The sequence below is a fragment of the Plectropomus leopardus genome, chromosome 15 (genome assembly GCF_008729295.1).
Source record: "Plectropomus leopardus isolate mb chromosome 15, YSFRI_Pleo_2.0, whole genome shotgun sequence".
Classification (NCBI taxonomy): Eukaryota; Metazoa; Chordata; class Actinopteri; order Perciformes; family Serranidae; genus Plectropomus; species Plectropomus leopardus.
In genome coordinates, this window is record NC_056477.1 from 4,562,809 (window position 1) to 4,588,372 (window position 25,564).

Consider the following 25,564-nt stretch of genomic DNA (forward strand, 5'->3'; position numbering starts at 1 on the left):
CTTTGTTAATTCCCACCAAAACGCAACCATTAAGCATTCCATTAAATCAAACTGAAATGATGACACCTCATCTTAATGAAATAACGCTATAACCAGTTTTTGGGGTTTCTGTGCGCGCGCGCGCTCGGCGCGTGTGTGCTCTCGTGAGAGCCTCGCTCCGCCCACAGCAGCGTCATCACCGCGGAGAGCAGCTCAAAGACGGAGTCGGTGCCTGCAGCCGCAGACCCCTCAGTCGTCGTCGGTGGAATAAAAACAGGAGCGACTCACGGTGTAAAAAAACAAAAAGGGCGACGTTTCTTTTTCAGCCGCCGGAGAGAGAAGTGGCGTGGATGTATGTAACTTTTCCGCCATTGTTGGGGTGAAGAAGGACGGCTGAAAACAGGAGCTCACCCGCAGCTGGAGGAGTTTTGTGTCAGGACTTTAAAGAGAAACAGGCGACCGTCTCACCGCTAACGGAGGTAAACTACCAACACGACTGACTGAGGCAAAAAGTCTCAGTACAAATAACAATGTTGCAATTTAAGTTACTCCGACTTTCATGTTGAAAATAACCAGAAAATAACAAACAGGCTGCAACTTAAAACTTTAGTGGCGAGACTAAAGAAACATCAAAGTTACACCATTATCCCGATATATGCTGAGCTGCTGTAACCAGCTGTAGAAACGGATTTATCGATAAAAATCCAGTCAGCAGTTCTCATAATCGATTATTCGTTTAACTCTTTGAAACCTGGAGACATCTCCTTTCTCGTGCTGCTTTCAGATGCCTTTAAAAAGTATTATAACTTTGAGCACAGTGGTGCCATTTCTGTCAAAAACATTGACAAAAAAGGCAATGAGCCACAGAAATGTTACACAAACTGGAGTAAATTCTAAATAATAAAAACATATTTTTAAAAAATCCGTCAAAAATCATCGAAATTACATATTACATAATACATTTTTTTTTTTTTTTTTTTTTTTTTAAATATTATATTTTGAATCATTTTTTCCAAGTCGTGTTTGCCTTTTTGAAAACGTTTTTTGTCTTGTGTTTTTTTTTTTTTTTGGACAATTTTCAGGTAATTTTGTCCTACTTTTTACAAATTTCTTGTTAATTTGTGGGTCTTTTTTCCTTTTGTTGGTCATTACTCTCTTCCTAAGCTTTTGCACGAAATCAAGCCAACTTGCTCAGGTTGCAAAGGGTTAAAGTCGTTTAAAAAGCCAAAATACCAAACATTTCCTAGCTCCAGCTTCTCAGATGTGACTGTTTGCCACCCTTTTCCTATTTAAGCATCATTAAAAATGCAGCTAAATTAATTATATTTAGTCTAAAATCGTCACATTTTGCTCTTGGAAGTTGTGGCAGACATTTTTTCATTATTATTGGATTTATTTTAGACTAAACAATAGATCAATTTATGGTGAAAATGTCAAACAAATGTATCAGTGATAAAAAATAGTAGCTGCCCTGGTCATTGTAAACACACACTAAGTTTGTGCCCCTGAAACGTCAGAGACTCGAACACAAACTTAATACATGTTTGAGGCAGAAAAGCAGGCCAGTGTTTATATTATATTTGAAGGAGATATCTGAGAGAATATTTTCTGATTGGGGCTTTTGATTTTTATATCAGTTAACCTACATTTCTAACCTGTATAGCTTCCTCCTCCAGTAGCAGTTTTACTCTTTCTCCTCCTCTCTGCCTCGTCTATCTTCTTTTCTCTCTGTGATGCCTTATGTGCTTTCCAAGATAAAAGTTTTTAATCACATGAGCAACATTTTCCAGAGTTGCTGGCTGCACAGATGTGTGTGTGTGTGTGTGTGTGTGTGTGTGTGTGTGTGTGTGTGTGTGTCAGCAGTGTAGCTATGTTTAGACAAAAAAATCCAAACCACAATTTGGATGAGTAGAGTAGCTGTCATCCAGTGGAGGGTGAGTTTCTGTCTTTCTGGTAAATAAAAATGGGGAGCAGACAGTGAACATTTGTAAATCAAATCCAAAAAAAGTGAGGAGCAGTCACATAAACTGGTTTGGATTTATATAAATCCCCCTTTTTTTGAATTGATTAGTATGCTTTTATGCGATTTAATATGGAAAATGTGAAATTTTGGAGCACAATAATTGGCTTGTTTGGTACTTTGGCTCATTTTTTCCATCTCAAACCACATGATTTTTCATCTTGGCTTCATATGTTGTCCCAGTTATATCTTTCTGTTTGGCACATCAGCTTGTACTCATGATAATGATTGCATTATTTTCTCCATCTCAGATGTGACTTATCTCCGTTTATTATGGTATGTAGTCCCTGACCTGCATGGTTATTAGATAGTGATGTAGAACAGTATGTTCAGTATGTCTTTTGTTGAGTTGCATCAGATAACGATTTAAAGTGACTCTTGTGAGGTTTTGTCATTTCAGATTTTTGTGATGATTTGTTGAATCAATGTGTTGCTCATTTGGCTCGGTATCAAGTTGCCATGGCAGAGATAAAGCAATCTGATTTGACATAGTGGGCAAATGTGAAATTATAATACCCGTGTCCATTACGTGATGCCATGGAGGTCGGAAAGATTTTTTCCCGTAGACTTAGATTGAGGAAAAAGATATCTGTAAATCGATGGATGAATTGTTTGAGCAACACAACTCCTAAAAAATCCATTCACTCCAGTAACATTTCTAAAGTCTGGAAGAGCTGCACAATAATATCATTTTTACCCTCTTCAGGTTTGGCATAACTGGAAGTTAGCTGCTGGTATGAAATTGGTGGTCTCGTAAGTGGACGCAGTTGTCTCGCCGCTGCGTCCTCTGACCTCATTTTTAAGTGTTGTGAACATAGTGTGGATGAATGAAAGCAGGTTTGAAAAATACGACACTGCACAGAGTATAAATTTAATGTTTGTTCCTCCGAAGCTGAGAAATGAAGCCAGTGTGGACGTGCCAAAAACTGCAGTTACTCAAATGGCCACATGGGGCAGGCTTCAAATCAGAGTAAATGCCCCCCATGTTAAAATTCACAACTTTACAGCAGAAAAAACAGCCTGTTACAAAATAATACTTAAAAATGACTTGTTTTATTATCAGGATTTGATCCATTCTTTCCGATTATAGTTCTGAATTCTCGAAGAGCGGCACAGTTTAATTATTTTATCCCTTTTCAAGGTAGCAGAGGACTACTCCGAAAGAAAGCAGTTGTCCACACTCAGCTGCTGTAAGTCTCTACTTTGTTTTGCTCTGAGGGACACACTGATGCTGAACATCTGGTGAATTTCATACCACGGAAATCAAGCCTTTTCGGCTTCATAGGAGATGCTCTAAAATAAAAAGTAACGCAGTACAAGCTGTGCCAGTGGTATACACTTCTGGACGAGGTGCGGTTGTCTGTCCCCACATCCCCCTCTTCGTTTTAAAGTGTTTTTAATCTGCTAACTTAATATCTCATCTCAGCCGAGTAAAAGATTATTTCTCTTTCCGGGTCTCTCAAGAGTTTGTTGCTGAGACAGAGGGGCCGTTTACGCGGCAACGGTTCTTGTGGTTTCGGTTTGGCTTTTCGTTCACATGACAACTGTGTTTTGGGGGCCTGAAGATGCAAACTTTTGAAACTGGTTTCCAGAGGGTATGCAACCCTGCATCCCCTCTGGAGACTCAGAATAAAGGAGACTCAGAATAAAGTTGATTTTCTCCTGATTTGTATGTCCGAAAATGCTGTTTCAGTCTCAGAGAGTTAGGGAGAAACTTGGCTCAGGAAAAAGCAGGTCCATGTTTGCTTAAATGAGTTTGCAACAAAAGAATCAGTCATAATCTGCTCATGTTCACAGTACATCCGGTGGAACGAATAGTTGCAGGATGGCCACTAATCTGGCCACTACTGAGAAACTTTCATAGGAATGAACAGGACCTCCAATGCTGTAGCCTGTTTTCTTTATAAATCCATGAAACAGAGGTGTTGGACGGCATTTTTTAAAATTCCTGTTCCCAAAGTGCTGATTTTTCTTCCATTTTAAATTCACAAAAAGTTAATTTTTATTGGCCAAATGGTCCACCAGTCTGTTTGATCATCTCAAAGCCATTTTGGCGTTCAGACACAGACAGCACTCTGCATAAATAGCCAATAATTTCTCCACTGAATATGCAGAGTGCTCACTTTTAGACACTCGCTGATGTCGTCCTCCTCCAGCTCGGTGAGCAGCTCCAGTTTCCTGCTCAAGGACACTTTGACCGTCACGGGATGTGCGTTCACCTGTTGAATAAATCAAGCTGTGACCTTTTTGGATCGAGGACATTTTCTCTACCCACTCTCATGTTTTCATCTTACCGAATCTGTGCCACCTTTTGAACCCTCCTCATTACTATTCAACACGTTCCAGACTGTGGCTGACTAACAGTTTCTAGTGGAGAGGAACAGGGATGAGTAATAGCAGTTATATACATAAGAGTTTCTTCCTAATGTTTTCAGGACCACCAATGTCAAAGTCAAGTCGGCTGGTTATTCCATGCATGTGCAGGACTTTGTTTATTAGCAGAAAACGGGCTGCTCTATGTCAGCCTTAGACCAAACATCTTTTTAAGCAATTTCACTGTTGCAAATTTCCAATATTGAACATTTTTTTCCTCAGTTTGTACGCTCTTGTATGATCTCAATAAGTATTTTTACCCCAGCTTGTCAAATATTGCCGCTTGGTAATTCCCTTTGCATCTACATATGACGCACTATGTGTCCTCTTGTGTATGTTGTTGACGTTCCAGGACAGCGTGCCAATTTATGCTTGTTAAATGCATTGCGTCTTTTCAAATATGCATGACTTTTCACAGCAAATGTACAGTTTCTGCTTGTTAGATGCGTACAGTCTTTTTCAAAATCAACACCTCATATGCACTTATTCGTTTGTGAAACTCAAACATGTGGTTAGATTTAGAAAAATCATCATGGTTTTGCTCAACGTTCATACTGAAAGTGAACGGCGGGCTCCCAGGTGAAAGTCTGTGGTTTGCTGGATCCATCTACCACCCCTCCCAGATGCCCTGTAGGGACTTTCCAGCTTCTTATGTCACGTCATTACAGGCAGCATTTTAAACTGGAACTGTTTTGCGGCATGTCATACCAATGCCACAGGTGCTGTCCAGCCTTGTTATAAACTGATGCCACCTACCTCCGTATCATACTGATACTTTCTGTGTATGTGTCTGAGGCCGAATTTGCAGACCAAGTCTCAGAATTTGACGAGTTTGGAGGCTGGTGATTTCACGACTGTCTTAAGTCAATCTTTCTCTTGTCTTGACTTGCTGAAATTTTAAACATGTTTAATATTTAGTCTTGGCTTGTGCAAATAGTGAAGCACAGCACCAAAGAGGAAGCAGCAAACCGCATGAGTTAACTTAAATAAGTCTCAGTTTTCTAAGACTGTGGAAAAGGACGAGAAACTGGTTGAGTCCTGAAGTGATCATGAGTCTGTTTAGTGTATCTGATCCACCATCCGGGTTATTTTAGTGAGAAATCTCAATTTCTTTAAACACTTTGCCCTATGATTGCCTCTATCTCCTTTTCACTAAAATATTGCAATTAATCAATGAAGGCTGGTCGCGAGCTGAGGCAGCAAAATCCAAAATGTTTGTCCACAAATACAGTTTATATTCATGGATTATAATGATGCCAAATTAATGAGAATATTGTCAACAGCTTATGTCTTAACTAATTTTTCTAGAATTATGTGTTTTTGCAAACACATGTGATTGTCAAAGTTGAATATATTTCTTAGAGGGAATTTGGATGGAAATGATTTCTAAAGAAATTGAGTTATAGTCTTGCAAATAGTGACCCTGAAAGATCCCCAGTCTTTGCAAGATCTTAAGTGACTAAAAACTCACAGTCTTTATATGTAAGAGAGAGTCAGATTTATCAGTCTTGTAGTGTATGATATGCATTAATAGCAGACTGAAAGAATTGTATTTTTTTAGGAGTTGAATGAATTAGTTCATTTTAAAAGCTGCAGCTGATTTAAAGACTCCTCAGCAGCCTTCCTCTCATTTCAAGGTCAGTAATTCAGCACACCCCAAACGGGAGAGCTGGAGTTACCCAGGGGTGCTGCTAATTATGGGGACATGCGATCATGTCTGTACTATAACCACACTGCTGTCATTCATGTCGACACAGAAATCTGCCCTGTTTAGAGAGACTGTCAAACAATACCTCACAGTACTACTTTTGAATGGCAGCCAACATTTTCTCCAGTTTACAGAGAAAATGTGTTTACCTGGCTGCTGGCCAGTCGAGCTCCTTATCACAACCAACATAAAGAAGGCTCACCTAACAAGTCTGCAAACAAAACAGGCTCTGTCTGTACGGTCATGATGCAGAACAACGGAAAAATGTCTGCAGTTGATGGGAAAGCTGCAGTCAAATAAGGAACAATCCGATTTTAACTTTGCCAATTTGCGCTCAAAAACTGAAACTCAGCTGACATTAGCAGGCAAACAGGGAAAAAGTACTTCCATTTGACTTGTTAGCTTTTTTTCAAACTTGTATAAATGCTGCTCCGACGCAGCAGAGAGGGATGCGTAGGAATACAGCTGAGAGAAAGTAGTGCCAAAAGAAAGGGCTATTTGACAGCAAGGTAAAACCAGAGAGTGCAGCTGTCGTTGGTTAAGAAATGGTTATAAATGGTAAGATAAGCCACAACGGCTCCTTTTCAGTTTCAACATGGGCAGAGTCAAATATGCGCCCACACCTGCTGAACATGAAACGGACGCATCACCTCAAGTACACACTCATCAGTAAACAACAAATACTTTATTTCCCAAAATGTCAGCACATGACACGGGTTATCTCCTCACAAACATCAGTGTTTTCCACACACATACTGTTTACGTCATTCATGGGATGGTATGAAAATTTAAAGTCAATATTATCCCAGAAAAAAAGTGCAGTTCACAATATTATCCTGATAATCCTCCAAATGTGCTTAAAACTCCTAAAAAGGAAATTAAACATGCTGCAATAACTTCACCTTACATTTTGTTAAGAAACTCATGTTATTGCAGCAGAGATCAAACATGTCTTTTTTTAGTAAAAAAAAAAAAAGATTTAACTGTCTTAGGAAGTGAGGCTTTTGATTTAAATATGGTATTATATAATTTGTTATGTAATGTGTAAATACTTGATGGAGATCTTGTGCTTTTTTGAGGTCGGTGTGTGTGTTTATTGTTTGTTTACCAGCAATCTCCAAACTTAATATTTAAAACTCTACCAATAATGGAAATTCACCACAACTAACTTATTGAGATTTTATTTATCCTGCATTACATAAAAAAACGTATATCGACCTGTCTGTAGTTAACATGCTAGCGAGACTAAATATACCTTGATAATTAAAAATAAGTGACCTCACTTTTCTCGTGCTGCTTTAAGATGCCTTTCACAAGAATTGAAACCTTTGAACACTGAGAAAACTTGTGCAATTTCTTTAAAAAAAAACATGGGATAAAAGGCAATGAGCAACTTTGTAAGAAATGTATAACAAATTGCAGGAAATAAATAGATTTAGAAAATATTTTTAAAAAGGCAGGGAAGAATGTCAAGGGGAAAAAAGAAATCTGTGGAAAATTGTATTTTTAATGATCATGATTACATATTTAAAATAGTGTTGCAGGATTTTTATAATTTTTTAAAAAAATTTAAAAATAATTTCTTTGTTTTTAACTGACTTTTTAAGTTTAAGTTTTTTCCTCTTATTTATTCATTTATTTTATTTTATTATTTTACTTTTTTTTGGTAATTTTCTTGTACTTTTTGACTAATTTCCTGCAATTGTTTTTGCCTCATCTTATCTTTTTGAAAGAGTTTTTGAAAGAAATCGAGCCAATTTTCTCAGGTTTCAAAGAATAAGCTGTTCAAGCACTCTTATTTACAGTGAGTAGGAATATACACAATATTTAAATAAATATAGCAAAATTAACAGAGGTCTGTAGCAAGACCTGCTTTGCTTTCTGTGTTTGTTACCATGATGTGAAATTGGCTTACCCACTATATCAGTTTTCCAGTAAAGCCGCAAAAGCAAAATGAAAGTCAAACTACACAAAACAAAAGAAGCTTTTTAATGTCCCTTCAGATTTCATCTTGAAAGAGAGCCAGGGTTTAAAATTACACGCTTTGTTTCTTTTTTTAAAATCACCAATAATGCCTTTTAATGAGCCTAAACCCAAATGTGTACTTTCCAGAGTCAGATGAAGCTGCTGCTGTTAAAGTGCTTGGCTGCCGCTGTTTTCCGAGATCCATTAAAACCAGCTTACAGGGATAATATATACTGCTGCATGGACACAACTAATCCATAATGTTACAGTCAGTTTGCCGACAGCAGTCCTGATTGCTGCTAATACATCAGTGGGTTTAAAGTCCTTATAGGCATTAATGGGCTGATATAAACTGACACCAGCATTGCCTGTAATGGCACACAGAGAGCCTTTATATAAGTGGAATTTCTTTATGGACTCAGCACACAGAGCAAAGTTTCAGAGTTCAAAGTTAGTGAGTCTAAGGAGAGTGACATGCATTTGTTGCGCTGGCTCTGCACAGTGAGCCTGCATTAAATTTAGGATGTAGTATTGGCTGTGCGCACTAAAAGTTCATTAAAGCGATCTGGATTCAGTTCATTGATTCAGATAAACCTTTTTAAGTTGCAAACATTGTTTCCATGTGTTGACATAAATGTTGATAATTGCATCAACCTGATCCTGTAAACTGATATTTCTGATTTAAAGTGAAATTCAATTTGTGGTAACCAAATGAAATTGGCTTGATAATTTAACTTTTCTCCACCTGCAGCTCAGGACTTAAAGTCCCCTCCTCTGACCACTGAACACGCCTGGACAAAATCAGACAGACAAGACATATTCGGGACCTGCAGGCCACAAAACTATGACACATAGGACATTTTCTCAAATAAAATTTGCATTTATGCTGTAAAGTGAGTCAAAGTTGTTGAAGAAAAGCTTATAGTCCTGACTTAATGTAGTGCTTTGGTTGCATGTGATTTCACCAAAAGTTGCTCGAAAAGACTCGAAAAGATTGATGCAAGCCGTTGCATTCATTTTTTTTTTCCATTTGTTTTCTGAGTGTAGGTAGACGTCTACAACCCACAGACTCTGCCAGCCCGGCCAATGCTGAAGCCATCTTTGCTTCTTGCAAGTTTCAGGGTCATTTTTCTCTAAATCTGATTAATTCGAAGTGAAAGTAATGCATACATGCTCAGTTAGACTGAGATGAAATGACTGAAGAGCGTTAAAAAATTTGGCCGTTAAAAAAACAAATTGACACCAGAGGAACACAGTGTTTTTTTCATCAGTCTGACTAAGTGTTGCTCTGTACACTTTCCAGTACGCAACACCAGAATGAGTACCTGGACTGCAGATTCGTTTTGGGAGTAGGAACATTTGATGATTGTGGAGGTGCTCGAGACAGTGTGACACGAATATGATAGAAAGACGTCACTCAGCAGAGCATTTTCAGAGAAATTAATGACCGTTTCTGATTATAATGGAGATATTAAATCTCAAAGTAGTTTTAGATATTAGTGAATATGTCTCCCGCAGGAGTGCAAGTCTGCAGAATCAGCGAGGATTTTTTTTTAGGAGGAACTTGACCTGAAACTTAGCGTGCAGCCGTTGTAACTGGTTCTGCTTTCGTTGTCACGAGTCTCCATCTGCTTTTGGGAACCAGAAATGGCATTTTTGGCATTGCTCAGGAGGTGCAATTAAACGTTTTATATTCGATAGGATTGCGACTAACATTGTCAATTAATTGTCTGTTTTTTTTTTCTTTCTTAACCAGTTAGTGTTTTGATGTTAGACATTGTTGAAAGTTTTCGATTATTGTTTCCCAAAATGCACCAAGAATTTTTTATTTTAAAAAAAATTGCTCAAATTGATTGCTAATTATCAGATTAGTTAATGATTAACGTAGTAGTTCACAAAAACGAATTGATTAATTGTTGCAGCGTTATCATGCATCATTTTTATCAATCGTTTTGTCTATAAAATATAAGATTTTTTTTTAATAGTCTCAGTAGCCAAGATCAAGGAGATTTCTTTAAATGTCTTGTTTTTTCTGACCAAATGTACAAAACCCAAAGGTATTCAGTTTAATAATAAACCTGCAGACATGTCTGATAAATAGATTAGCTGATCAACAGAAATCTGGACCATTTTGATTGTAGATCTATTGTAATTTTTAATCATAAATGCCAAATAGTTGCTGTTTTTGCATTCTCTAATGTGCATGTTTGCTGTTTTAATCAATGCTCTGTGATATTAAGCTAAATATTGTGGGATTTTTGACCGTTGGTCCGACGAAACAGGACATAAAAATACATCTTGGATAGATAAATATGTGACAGGCTGTTCATAATGGCAGACTTCATATTAGATTTTTTTTTAAAAAAAAGAGCTTATATATTGTGGTCCTTGATTGTGGGAAGTTGTGATGGACAAGTTCATGTTATGAGCATCTCTAACTCCTGGTTTGTTAATTTCCCGTATCGGACACACTTAGTGAGATGCCAAGCGTCCGTTTTACGAGTCGCTTGGCTTGACAAATTAGCTCGGTGGTTTTGTCCTTCCTCTCTGTAAACTATCTGGCGGAGATGACAGTGAGACGGGTTAATGAGCCCTCAGCGTTTGTGCAACAGGATAGGACATGTGAGAGATTGTCATTACACACACACAGATGCACGAGGATACAGTTACAAGGAAACTAGTTTGTCACCCAACAGTTTCACAAGAGCCGAACCTCACTGGACACAGCAAAGAAACGTCGAACGTTAGCAGAATTTGAGGTTAAACTGTTGAAAGTGTGCAGAAATGAGATGTGTCATTTTTCTGTAAGCATTGTGTGCACGCTTCCTCTCTGTCTTCCCCATACCGTCTTCCTGCCTCGTGTCCCTGAGGATGTGGGACAGACTTTTATACAGCCGTCCATTGTTGATTAGGTGCATATCTGATGTTGCACAGGAGCCAATGATTCTTAATTTGTTTCCGAATGGTTCCTCTTGTTTATGTGTGTTCAGGTTGTTTGAGGTCAAGGTTATTCAAGGCTTCATCATCTCTGAGTCATGGTCACTACCTCCTTTATTTAATTACGCCCAAACCTAATGCAGAAGAAAAATTATAACCTGATTATCTTAATTTTATTTTGATCAAAAGCGCTGTTGCACAAACACAGCGAGGCAGACAGCTGCAGCTTGGAAGACACTCGAGCATCCTGTTTTGAAATGTGGTCATGTGTGCAGCTCATGTCAGAAGGAGGAAGTGTCCCACGGGAGGTGGGTGTGGCTGAGGCAGCTCAAGTCCCGCTCAATGTTGATTACGTAAAGTATACATTTTCAGATTGTTATCAGGAAAACCAAGGAGGGATTTTAGCTGACAAAGGAGCTGTAAAATGTGCACATTTGGGAAATACGTTTTTATCTCTCTCTCTGTTCGCTTCTGCTTCATTTATGTAAATTTGTCCTGGGATTCAAACCCATTTGCCTTCCTAACTGCATTTCTATGAGTTGCATTATTACCATAAACAAAGCTGCTGTGTCTGTGTTATCTTTCTTATTGACACACATGTGATATACTGCCTCGCCTTATCTTACGATCAATCTGTGTATGTTTTCTTGTGTTTGTTTTTTTTTTAAGTGTACTCTGAGATAAATAATACCCTGAGACTGCCCACCTCTGCTGATTTCTTTCCCTTCCTGTAATAACTTCTGCCATTAGCTGCAATTAGCCGTTTTCCACTGAAAGGCTGAACAACCACATCACCCACAGCTGCAGGAGGCTTTTTTCTCAGTCCACTTAAATGCATAAAACTGTGCTGTGGAACAAAGTTAATGCCAGAAGTCTTTTCTTTTTTACTCTTGGTAGTCTTTTAATTGTCCCCAAAAGCAATTAAAAAGGATGCATGAACTTCAACATCAGGATTTTGAATTCTGAAGATCAAATTGTTGTTTTTTTTCCTACTTTAAATATCCCAAAGAACGTCCGCAGGTGCCCTTGTCAGTGTATTAAACCAGCACTAATCCAGTTTTTTTCCTGGTTTAAAATGAGACAAAGGGGTGCCATCCTGATCATGGCTGCACACGTGCACCGAGGCTTCAACAGGCTCAAGAAAATACTTTTTAAAGCAATGTTTTTAACCTTTCCTAAAAATTATGTGTATGAATTGATTTGAAGGACACTACAGAGTACAGAATGAAGTTATTTAGTATTTTTATAATATCTCTTCTTGTTGTTGCACTTTGTAGACGGTCCCTGAGCACTTGTCTCAAAGCAGGCTGCACACTGAGGGCAGTCGAGCTCGGATCACATCTCGTTTTGATTAAAATAAAGTTGTCACTTATTGTCTACTTTACTGGGGTTTGGAAAGAGGAATTGTTTGTGTTTTAACAAGAGTTTTCTTAGTAGTTATTGATCCTGGAAGTTTGAACATGTGAATATCTTTTCAAAAATCTATAAAGCTGCGTTCGCAAACATTGACTCCAGTAGGCAATGGTGTTTGTAAGTGCCAGTTTGAGATATAAAACTATATGTTTAAACATCCAAAAACAGTGGAAATGAGACTAATTATGACCTTATTGGCTCTCTTTGGTGTTTATAGAGCTGGTAGCCACTTTGCTGCAGTATAGCTAAAACAGACAGATCTGTTCTTCATCTATATCAATAGCAGTTATAAATGATAGAAATACAATACAAATACAATACAATACAAATACAAGTGCAACACAAGTGGTAGAAGTGTTTTCCATGAAGACCCCAGTCACAGTTTTGTCAAGTGCTGGAGGCGAGACGAAATATCAATAGGTCACCTCATAATTCTTTATGTAGGAAAAACACTGTTATCAATATTACTGTAACATCAGAGGGTCACATGACGATGTGAAAAGGGCTGTTTGTGGTTGAAAAACTCCAGAATAATCTGTTTCCCTCAACACGACTTTTTTTTTGACCTGCAGCTTTTACAGTTTCGATTCATACTCACCGCTCTCAGCTGCTCTTGCTTTCAGGAAAGCAACCATGAATTTGCATTTTCTGCGACTTAGGGCTGGGCTTTATATCTATATTTTATTAATATCGTGATATTGTAGCTGCATTGCAGTAAAGTGACGTCATTTTCTGAACTTAAAAGACTGTTCTAGCAATTTATCAAAAATCACATTGTGCAATTATTTTGTGTTAACACCCACAATTTCATTTCAGTATCAACATAGAGGTGTTTGGGGAGAAATACTGTGATTTCTGATTTTCTCCACATCGCCCAGCCATACTGCAACAACTTACACACATGCATCTGCACATTCATGCATTTACACACACACACACACACACACACACACACACACACACACACACACACACACAGTCTCACAAATACCTGTCAATAGTCCAGTGGTGCCTCCCTACAACAGCAGCTTCATGAGTTATGGATTTTACCCAAATGGCATAAACTAGGGATGATAGCAATTAACTGATGATCGATTAATCTGCTGTACAGAATAAAATCAACGTGTGATATTTGATTGATTAATCAATATGCTATGAAATGCTGTCAGAATATATATATATATATATAATATAAATAATATATAGTAAATATATATAATATATATATATATTTTTTATGTGTTTTTTTCAAATAATGATTACATCGATTAATTGACCGTTGTGCTGACAATTTGTAATCTCTCTCTCTCTCTGTGTGTCTGTCTCTCTCTCTCACACACACACACACACACACACACACACACACGTGCGCACGCACTTGACCTTCATGCCAAATTCAGCCTCCCTGGGCAAAAACTGTGGTTGGCAAAGGGTGGGGTCGCGGCTAAAACCCTCTGATATAGCCTCGCTCTGCTACCCGCCCTGAGTCAGCAGACGGACAAAGTTAGTAATTAACTTGTGAACATTAAGGAGCATTTAGAAGCTGAATATACAAATGAGCAGAGCTAGAAGAAGAGTGAATGTTGAACTTTCATTCACCAGGTAGGCAGAAACATGATTACAAATGAACGATAGTGTCGCTTCATATTCTAAGCAGCTGCATTTGGCCACCAGTTATATCATGACCCACAAGAAGCTGGTTTTACATGATAAACTGTGCTTTATGTTATTTAATACTGTCAAAAGGTGGATTTTTATAGGTTTTTACTCTAAAGCCATTGTATCCACGGTTGTAACTCTGCCTCATAATGCCATTAATCCCGACTATCTATTGTGTATCACAGCTCCTGCAGCTATTAATCCTGAAAGGTTTCATCATGACAGTATAGAGTACAGGACTAATGTTGCCGCTGTACATACAGTACGTACACAACGTCTTTGCTCATGAGGTCACACTGTGAGTCATGTGTCACACGAGGTATGTTTTATGTAATGCATTAGCTGAGCATTGACAGGGACAGTGTTTGTCACTCAGGTCACACACACACACACACACACACACACACACACACACACAATGTCACACTCCTTTAAGTTTAGATTAGGGTGAGTGTGAGGGGACGAGTCACGGCACAAAGAGAGGTGACCTTTGGCGTGCAGAGTCGAAGTGACAAGTCTTTGTTGATAATTAGAAATTCCTTTCTATTTTCAGTGTGTGTGTGTGTGTGTGTGTGTGTGTGTGTGTGTGTGTGTGTCCTGATTATTGTCTGCTGATGTCAGTTTCTCTTTGTTCCACCAACATTTTATGAAACGAAAGTTAGAAAGAATCAGGAGCATGATGCGAGGTCTGTGGAGACTTTTCAGTGGTTTCTCTACAGATCACACATTTATGTGTTTTAACGCTGCTTAGGTGGAGAGTGAGTGTAACTAGTGACGGCACGATTGCTCCGCACCTGTTGACGAGGTGAATGATCGATGGTGATTAGAAACTAATTTTTACTGCAGAGACATTGATTGTATACATTCTCGTTGCATTAAAAAGCCAGATGTTTGCCTTTTTTGTGCAGTGGGAACAAGGCTTTAGCTAGCTCTTTGTTGCTTGGTGAGCTACCAGCAGATGCACACCTCTGTCTGTGCAGTGATCCGGTTGGTGGGTGAAGGTCCGTAGAAAGAAAATAGTTTCTACATGAAACTGCTCACAACAGGGTCCGTGGATTATTTTGAGTAACAGGGTCATGATTTCTGGGAAAGAGACAATGCTGTTGAGTTTTCAGATGTATTTATTTTTTGGTGCTTTGACACCCAGAGTGTCATCTACTTCCATTATTTTGTAGAGAAGGCCGAATTCTCCAACACTCTACAACTCACACCAAAACAGTCTATTGGTAAACAGCACTACAGGCAAGAGGAAGGATATGCATTTTTGATTTGGTGTGAACTGTCCCCTTACAAAGACACTGAGGGACATGAATGGTACTGCAATTTGTACCAGGTTGTTTTAGCTACACTGTTACAGGCCGGGGGATCAGGTTCGGCTGAAGTGTCACTGAGCAAAACACAATCATCTGTAGGCACACTGAGTCATCACAGACCTGACCTCCACTTTCAATCAAAGCAACTGGATCTTTTTGTCTCAAAGAGACATGTCCACCATGCAACGGGATGTTCAACCAGACTTTTTTGTGTGCATCTGACTGAAAATAATTTTTAAAACACTTTTAAAAGCCAACAAAATCATTAGTCAAGCCCACGTGTCTGTGACTAACTGTAAAAGCTGCAGTGGGACCTTTAGCCCTTTGTGAATACTGGTGTTGACTGTCGATATTTGGTGGGCAGACTCCAGCTCAGACGGCACCTCTCTCAGTTTCAACCCTCAGGCTATTTATGGCGCTCTCTGCTCGCACCGTGTTGCTATAAGGCCCACATTCCCTCATGCGGTAACATCCTCTTATATTCCTCAGACTTTTGTCAAGTGGAGCTCAAAATCACCTCTTTGGTATATTTTCTACACAGGTGCAGGATCGACAGTGTGTGCAAAAAGGGAATTATTTATATAACAGAAATGGCTGACTGAAATGTTTTACAAAATGCATGAAATAAAATGTGCAACAATTAAAAAGTAAAAAAAGAGATAAATGTAAAGTTAAAATAAATATCCTGATGAACCAGAATCATAAAACATTTTATGGAGGCTATTTCTGACAGGGAGACATGCAATATAATGATTCAGCTTTGTGTAACCAAATACTCCTCTCTACATATTCTCAGGCCATTTGCAGGACACAGTTAGGTTGGCCGTATTTGCAGCAGGTGCATTTTTAGCATGGCATGGATGTCTGGTCGTGTGCTTTTAGTTTTTAGATTTTGGAAGATTTTTGAATGCTCTACACTATACTTGCTGTTGGTTTTATTGTTAAATTATGTTTTTCTAATTGAAATTTGCACTTCAGCAATGACAAGTATGGCTGGCTGGTGTAATAGCAGCCAAAAAATGATTGTTCTTTGTTGGCAGGTCTAATATTTGTTGCAGAAAGAACAGTGGCTACTTTCATTTCTGGATTTTCTCTGCATGAAACAGTTTGTTGCAAGGACACATGATGCAGAACTAAATCATGTAAATTAGTGATATATAGCTTTGGGCCAAATCTGGTATGCCGGGTGCCCCCCCCCCAAAACTTTTTTTTCTAATTCACTGTAAAGAAAGTGATTCACACTGGTAATTGTTTCTGTAGTTAAGGCGCCAGAGGGCATAAAACAGCATCATAATAGAGCTTGAGTAGTAAAAAAAAGGGCCAACAGAGGATCCCCCACTCCCCCTGACAGAGGTCCCAGCTAAGACCTTAATGTCCGAAAAATCCTAAATGCCTTAAAATCCAAGAAATGTCCTAAATTCCTAGAAATGTCCTAAAATAGAAATGTCTGAAAATCCTAGAAATGTCCTGAAATTCTGGAAATTTCCAAAATCGTTGAAATGTCCTAAAATCCTTCAGATGTTCTAAAATCCTTGAAACGTCCTAAAATCCTAGTATCATTGATGGTACTGCAGTGACTGGCCCCAGGCCACCTGTCAACTTCCAAAAGTGCCCCTCAAAGAAAAGCAAGTTGAGTATCCCTGCTGTAAATGGGTTTTTTAAGGCTGTTAAAAGCACAAAGGTACTTCTACTGTCGGACTGCAGTTCTGTGAGGGGACATTTCTCCGGGACAAATTTGAGAAATAACTTAGTAAGACGTTGTTAAATGAGATGTCATGATTCTGCTCTGTTTGTGTAACCAATACTCCTCTGTATATATTCATAGACCACTTGTAGGACACATATAGGCCTGCAGTATTTCCAGCAGATGCATTTTTAGCGTGGCATGGGTGGTCTGTGCCTTTCTTTTTTTTCTCGGTAAAGACGTCACACTGAAATTTAAGAAGTAAAACATGAGAAAAATGGACTGAGTAAAACACGGATAGGCCCTGTTTTTTTGTGTGTGTCCTATAACTGGGAGGAAAATGGAAATTGGAATAAATTGCAATTCAGAGACGTGTCCAATACTTAGTGAAGACTAAGGTGGGACCCCCTCAGATAAAAGCCATGGATGATTTGGCTTTATCATTCACCCTGCTCCTCTCTTATCGGTCAGACGTCCCTCTTGTTTGAATTTTGAACTTTGTCCAGAGACCTGACGTGGCCTCGGGGGTCCCCACTTGTCGCTGTGCTGCCTCTTTATATCACACACACACACACACACACACACACACACACACACACACACACACACACACACACACACACACAGAGCACTCAGCAGTGTGACTCTGCTTCACATGCTCTGCTGGCCTCTGTCACACCGTGTGCTTCGCTGAGTGTGTGTGTTCACGAGCTGATCACAAACTCCTCTCACACAGTTTGTCTGCTGAGTGCAGAGTGCACACCTGTATACCTGCACAGCCTTTTTGCATACAGCGTTTAACAATGACCAGAACACTTCTCTAATTCAGCAGCTGCTACTAAAAATCAGCACACCAAAAAAAACAGGTTGTTAATCATTGCTGCTTCATTAGTTGTGTTCTCAGCTGTGAACAGAAATGGCAGCTAACATGACCTTGAACTGAAATATTAGGCCCATTTCAATTAAAGACTTGCTGTGTGTTCCTGATGCAGTTATCCATAGCCGTTACGAAAGCCCTGCAGCAGTGAGGCCATTCAGAAATGATCTGGTCTGTCAGCAGACCTCACACGCCTTTGGCATTTCTGTCTTTTTGCAAGTTTATTTTTAATTCTGCTTGACAGGTAGTGATTGACATGGTGGAGAAAGATTGTAGCATGATTAAGCCTAGTTATTATTGGGGAGTGTCTGAATTATAGCACCACTGATGTTGGATTTAGGCTGATACAGGTTTTTGTTTTTTTTTTTCATAAAAAACAATCTTGTTTTGGATCCCTTAGATTTTTTTTTTTTTGGAAAAAAGTATTTTAATTTTCAGTTTTACAAATAACAAATAGCATCTGTGTTTAAAGAACAAACAAGCAAAAATAAGATAAAATAAATAAATATATAAATAAATAATTAACTCATAACATGGGGAAAAGGCAACGGCCAACTTACCAACACATGGCTCAAAAAACAGTAAGAAATTAGTGAAAAGAAAATTACCTTTAGAAAAAAGTCCAAAAAAGAAAAGTCCAAAACAGAAACACAGAAGAAAATGACCAAAAAAAGTTCAAGAAATTATTAATTTTTTGATTATATATCTATATTTACTTAATTTTGAAATTGTTAGTGTGACTTAACTTGATGGTAACAAAAAGGATTTTGTCAAAGATGAAGTTAGGAAATCTCTGATGTTGTGTTTGTCAACATGTTTTAGAAAATACAAATATGATTGACTATTTTGCAACCAAAAGAATACAGATACAGCAGAGTAAACATGGTTTACTGAAGCTTTTAAAACTTTGATCGATTAAAACTGAGATTGATTTAATTAAACATTTTTATGTTGCAACTCCTTCACTAAATTAACATAAGGTATAAAGTATACGTAAATTAAGTTTTATTTACCTCAATTTTTCAAGGCAATTTGTATCCTCGATTTTTTAAAAAGTAAAATCAAATTGTCAGATTTGACGGTTCAGGAATTAAAGGTGTTAAGTTTCTGAACAAATCAAAGAGTAAAGTTTAAGAAGTATTTTTCTTTCATGAGCACAAAGTCCAGAGTACACAGTGTTCAGATCAGAGTCACCGAGTCACTCACAAACTACAGACACACTGAACCCATGATTAACTCTCCTGCTCATATTCCCTCTAACATTTCTGGATAATCTTTAAGAGAAAGTTTCAGACGGCGTGAGTACGTCAGCGCAGCTCGGTGAAAGGTGATATGTCCTCCTAATCTGCTGCCACCTCATATCTAGCCTGTAGAAACGCCGGGTTAATGATTAACCTGGGAGCTTTCCACGTCATTTTTGGCAAAAGCTTAAGATTATAGATGTTGTTTCTTTTAGTTTAACCCTTTGAAACCTGAGCAAATTGGCGTGATTTCTTTTAAAGACGTGGGAAGAAGGAGACAAACAGCTTATGAAGAAACAACCCCAAAATGACACAGGAACTATTAAAGAAAAACCCCAAAAACAAGGAAATTACCTGAAAATGAAAAAAGGAAAGTAAAATAAAGAAAATAAACAAGGGAATTACCCGCAAAAAACTCCCCAAAAAATCCATTATATATTCTCCAACATATTTTAAAAAACTGAATTAAAATAATCTTAATATACATTTGCCCCCTTTTTTGTAATTTTCTAATATTTTTAATTAAATTAATTTTCCGATATATTTTCTGTTTTTTTGTGGGGTTTTTTACATTGATTTTCAGATTTATTCTCACAACTTTTTTTTTTTTTTACCAATTTCTTACCTGTGGAAGGCGTTTGAATGCAGCACAAGAAAAACTGATGTCAGTCATAGTTTCAGGTAGTTAACAGATTTGTTGTCTGACTGTTCATTGACTCACTTGTGTTTATTTTAGACTCTGGTTATTTTATAAACCTCATGTTTTTTTATTCACTACTGTTTTATTCTCCACAGACTATAATGTGGAAAAAAACAAAAAAAAAGTTCATGCAAGGTCTGAAAAGGAACAGCATAACTTAACGGCTTAAAGCACACTTCCACTTAATTGAGGCGTCGTTCTGTAAACGACAGAAAACGGTGCAGAAAAGCAGTTTTAGCTCCCTGATAGATGTGGAGCGCTGCAGACGTGCGTGCAGCAACACGACCACCGGAGGTAAGATGCACTGACACCAGATCAGTGCAGCGGTGTGGGAGTGGCACTAAAATGGCCCATTATTGGGGGAGTGGTGGGCGGAGGCCGACAAGAGAAAGACGATCTCCCCTCTCAGCGGTCTTTGTCCTGGTTTAGTTTGTTTATGTTGGCTTAAAAGATCTGTAGAATTCCTTAGATTATCGTGACTTTAGTATCACTGCTGCTGAGAAAGACAAATGAACGTAACCATAAGTACTGTTATTGTCCCAGAAATAATTGTGATAAACTACATTATTGTCATTTTAAGACCATTTTATGCCATATATTTAGAATGATAATAGCATAATGATATAAGTACATCCCTTGCTTTTAATTTTAGGAATATACACACATTGGAATTAGAGACTGAAGGACATTAAAAGATGATAAATAAATGTTTGCGTGTCTATCTGGAGCAGCTCCAAAAGAAAGCGGATTGAGAGGACAGAAGGAGATTGTGGCTTCATGTTGGCTAAAATTTTGGTGACATTTTTATGTCATCAAAGGCATATAAACACAAGGGCAAGTTGTTTTGATATATGGACATGACCTTGATAGTTTTTGCTGACCTTAATAAGTTGAGAATTAATTATCGAGACAAGAAAGTGACCCAAACACCGGCATTTTGGGCGGCTTTTAGCTCCCCTGGTAGAGTGTGTGCAAACAGGCTGTGACCTTTGCAGCAGCCCGGGTCCTGTCTGGCTTAAGCTGTAGTATCATTAACCCATTAACCCTTTGAAACCTGGATCTACATCAGTTTTCTTGTGCTGCATTCAGATGCCTTTCACAAACATTTCAACATCTTAAACTTGAGCACATTTGTTTGATATCTTTCAAAAAGATTTGTGAAAAAGCAACCAGGAAATTGGCATAAAATGTGTAGCAAACTACTTCAAAAACTGTGAACGTTTCCAAGAAAATGACCTGAAAATTTAGTCTTCAAAAAGAGAGAGAAAAAAATATATATTTTTAAAATGTGTTCTTTATTATTACAATTATGTATTAAAATGAAGTTACAGAAAAATACTATTTGATAGTAATTATTATTATTATTTATTTGCTTTTTAAATCTGATGACTCTTTTCAGGCCATTTCCTTTTTCTGTTCTTTTACTTTTCTTTTTTGTGCCAATTTCAGGTAATTGTCTTATAATTTTTAACCAGCTTCTTGAGAATTTTTGGATCATTTCTTCTTAAGTTACTCATTACCTTTTTTTCCATGTTTTTGTGAGAAATCAAGCTGGTTTGCTTAGGTTTCAAAGGGTTAAAGGCAAACACCACCTAAAAAGTTAATGTTTATGTTTGCAGCCAGTCACTGTGAGCTGTCGTGTGGTGAAGTCGAGCGCCGTGTTTTTGATGAAGTTGACATTCATTGAACCCAGTTGCCACCAAAATGTTAAAAAGTATGACTTCACCGGCCGCTGGTTATTTTACGCAGCTGAATGCTTCCATCCACGTCACGGGTATCGATTGAGGTAGAAAAAAATGTTTTGCATGAAGTGGTGTATTTGTATCGGTATCGGTGGTTTAGCTACTTGTGATTTTTTAAAAAGATACCAGTGCTCTCCTTTGGAGGATAGTACACACGAGCTGTTCATGTTTTGTTTTTTTCTGAATAACATTAATAATAGAAAGAGACTGTGCTGATTGTTCACCTCGACATGACATCAGGAAGTTATTCACCAAAAGTTGATTCTGTTTCAGCTCTTTGCTGTTGTACACTGCAATTTTTTCAGCTTCCCCTGCAGCTTAGACGCACAACCCAAATTCAAATAAATGGGGGACTTGTGTTTTTGCTGCAACGTCTAATTCGTTGTGAATGCAGCTTAAGAGAAGCTCAAACATAACAAGCTTTAATCCCGAGGGGACAAAATGACATGGGTGAGCGCAAATACTGTAAACTAAAGGAAATCCCCCAAAACGACAATTATAGCTGCTCTGATATCTGTGGTGGGAAGAACTTATGAAACTCTCTTTGGGTATTTAAAGAAACGCTGCAGCGCCTCATGATTTGAATGTCTGTGCTGTAAACCGTGTGTAGGGTCGCTGTCTGTTTCCTGTTTCGAATGTTACCCTTTAACATGTTATCTCTGTTCCACCTGTGCCTGTTTGTGTTGAGCTGTCAGCTGAGCGCAGGCTACAGTTGAGTGTTTGCATTAATCACGTTTCTTTAACATCATGTAAATGACAAATACCGTTTTCGTCAGTGGACATAGGGAAAGTTTAGAAACCTGTTTTCACCAGCCAGACTCTCCTGGAGAAACCTGATCACTGTGCTGCGTGTTTGCTTACTGCTGATGCTCCTGGCGATTTTAAAGTCATTTCTTAATTTATTAGACAATGTGGCAAATTTCCAAACACATTTTTTTTTTAAAAAAAATTTCAATCAAGCAATCATGTATTTGTCACATGAAATCACACAAGTGTTACTGCAGTGAAATGTGATCCTATCAGCTCTTGAATTAAGTCTTTTTTTGAGTACAGAGAGCATTTTTACATGTACAATAGTCCATTTTTGCCCTTACTCCAAAAAAAGACAATATTCATACTATGCTGTTTACATGTCTAATAAAAAATAATTTTCCACGAACGCTCCCGTTCACATGCAGCCGTGCATACTCTGATTAACGTGTCCTCACATGTCATCTGTCACGTTAAAACATGGAAAGGTAGAACAGCTACAGCCGTGTGTCTTTTGGTTTCTTTGCATCAAAATATGATTTTCTTTTCACGTTTTCTTACCGGTGGAGAATTTGGACTCCCTCTTGTAAAGCTCTTTGCTGGGATATTTGTGAATATCCAAAAACCTGTTTATCAGTCTTTCATAATCTTTAGAAGTAGGTGTATTTCTGCTACTGACCAGAGATGAGGGGTTTCTTCATGCATGTCCACCCCAAAGCTCTGCAAGTTAGTTTATGTGCAATGTATCAATGCTCCTAAAATCCAAATAATAATCCCACACATCTGAATCTGGATATGCTATATTTGGAAAACAGTCTAATTCTGATTATTTAAACAGAATATTCTGTTTATTTGACCCGCATCAGATTCAGAAAATTGTTATATTCAGAATAAAAGGGGAACTTCAGTGTGAGTGTAACTCTAGTTGCTGCTGACTTCTGCTTTACAACTGTCCAAGTTTCCGGATGGTTATTGTGATTTGTGGTTTCTGGTCGTGGAATAAACTAACTGTGGTTTTGGACAGAGTTGCTTCTGTTGTTTTACAAATTAAATTCACCACTAGAACAAGAATAAAACATGAAACTGCCTGCTCTCTGCTTCCTCTAATGTTTTTCATGTATTTTCCTACACTCGGGCATCTGAGTTATGATTTGGGATTGATAGTGAGCCTAAAAACGTATGAGTGTTTTGAAATTAATTGTTTTGTCTATAAAACATCTAGTGAAAATACTCTAATGTCCCACAACCCAGAACTAACAGACCAAACCCTCAAAATATTCAGTTTACTATCGTGTATGTCAAAAGCAGAGCATAAAATTAAAGAAGCTGGACCCACAAAAGATTGTAGATTTTTGCTTTAAAAGATTACTATAACAATACAATTTTCTTACTTTATTTGCACACAGATAAAAATTGCATAAAATCTGTATAAATGAAATTAAGAAATGTATCAGGAGGTCAAAAAATGACACAAACTTGAAACAACACACAATAAGAAGATTTTTTTTATTCTAAACTAGCATTATACAGAAAAATACAAGTTGACTGACTAATTTTTGCATTTTTTTGTGTTTGTGTCGTACATGTTTTGCACTTTACAGCTGCTTCTCTCAAACACACAGCAGCTTAACTGTGGTTGTGCGCTGAGATCAGAGTCGAGCCGCACTCTCTGGTCTCTAACGGGTAAAATCCATCAATAAAATTGACAGGGCGATCTAAAAATATTAACAATCACTTAGTTAAATACAGGATAAATTGTTAACCCTCGCCGCCTCCTGCTTGTTAATATTTCGACATTTGTTCAGTGTGACTTTCTCCCTCTTTTGTACACATTTGCTTTTCAGCATGTGGGTAACACAGACTGGTTTTTTGAGTTCCCATTAAGCGGTTGATATTTATCTTGTCGTGTTGCTCAGTCAAAGATCCTGTCAGCATGCTGACACGCAGGTTGTTTCATCTGTTTTCAGGTTTGGCCTTCCAGATCTTCCCTCCCGCTCACCTTCCTCCCTGCCTGATCCTTTTTTTTGCCTCATTGGCTGCTGTTCCCCAGAGGGCGGAGCTAAGTATGGGTTAAGAGAGCCGAGAGACGACACCAAGACGACACAAGCTGAGGAGGCGCTCTAACCTGCACAGGTGAGACCAGCACTCACACCTTCAGGAACACACTGCAGCATATTCAGGTGACATACGTCTTTTTCAAGGCGTGCAGGTGCAGGTGCAGGTGCAGGTGCAGATCCAGTGTGCAGCATTTAGGGGAATCTGATCAAATAAATTTGTTTTCTACAGCGTAATCACCAGAAAATAAGAATTGTGTTTTTGTTACCTTAGAATGACAAGTTTATATCTACATAGGAAGCAGGTCCTCGTCCACAGAGATCGCTCTCACCACCATGTTTCTACAGTGGTCCAGAACGGACAACCAAATACCGGCTCTAGATACGACTATACGTGTTTTTGCGTCAGCCGCCAAAGTTAGCGGCCTCTCTGCAGGGAGCAGTGTTAGGAAAACATAGTTTATTTTAAAGTGAAGCTGCTTTATTTAGTGTTTTTACCAGTTTAAATCACATGGTCTGTTTGTTTTGGAGAGGAAGAGACCTCTTTGGATCATTGGGCTCCCGGTCAAAACCTCCTAAACGTCTGAATCTTAAGTTATCAGAGAATCAAGGTGAATACTCATTAACAGGTTTCAAATGCTGTTCTGAGTTGAACAGCATTTGAAATAATGATTTGTAAAGTTGAACTGCTTTATTCAGTTTGTCTACCGGTTTAAATCACCTGGTCCGTTTGTTTTGGAGAGGAGGAGACCTCTGCAGAAAATCCGGCTCCCAGTAAAAACCTCCTAAACAACGAAAAATGAATTCTGACCAGGAGAAGTTTAAGCTGGTTAAAATCTACAATCCTCACACTAGATGCCACTAAAGCTGCCTAAATCTTACACACTAGTCCTCATTAAACACCTTTTAGCTTAGCCTCGCAAAACAGGACACCTCCAACCACAAACAGGATTCATTATTGCTCTTTGTGTTAAGATTTTTTTTAGGTATCAGAAAAGTGATTTAAAAATCTGTGATATCACAATGTAAAGTCCATAAACTGCTCATATTCAGAGGGCCACATATCGCGGAAATAAACCCAGAAACCTTTTTTGTGTATGCGCCAGCTGAGCAATTCTCATTTGATTAAGTAGCTGCCATCTTTGGGTC

General features: G+C 38.2%; 1 protein-coding gene across 1 annotated transcript in view; it reads left to right on the forward strand.

Moving 5' to 3' along the window:
- The first annotated feature begins 201 nt into the window (after positions 1-201).
- The window catches only part of b3gnt2b (UDP-GlcNAc:betaGal beta-1,3-N-acetylglucosaminyltransferase 2b), a 40,375-nt gene continuing 15,012 nt past the window's right edge, over positions 202-25,564 (forward strand). Inside the window, exons 1-2 of the mRNA XM_042501907.1 lie at positions 202-458; positions 24,329-24,494. The gene's annotated coding sequence lies outside the window, so the exon portion shown is untranslated. The remainder of the gene's footprint in view (positions 459-24,328; positions 24,495-25,564) is intronic.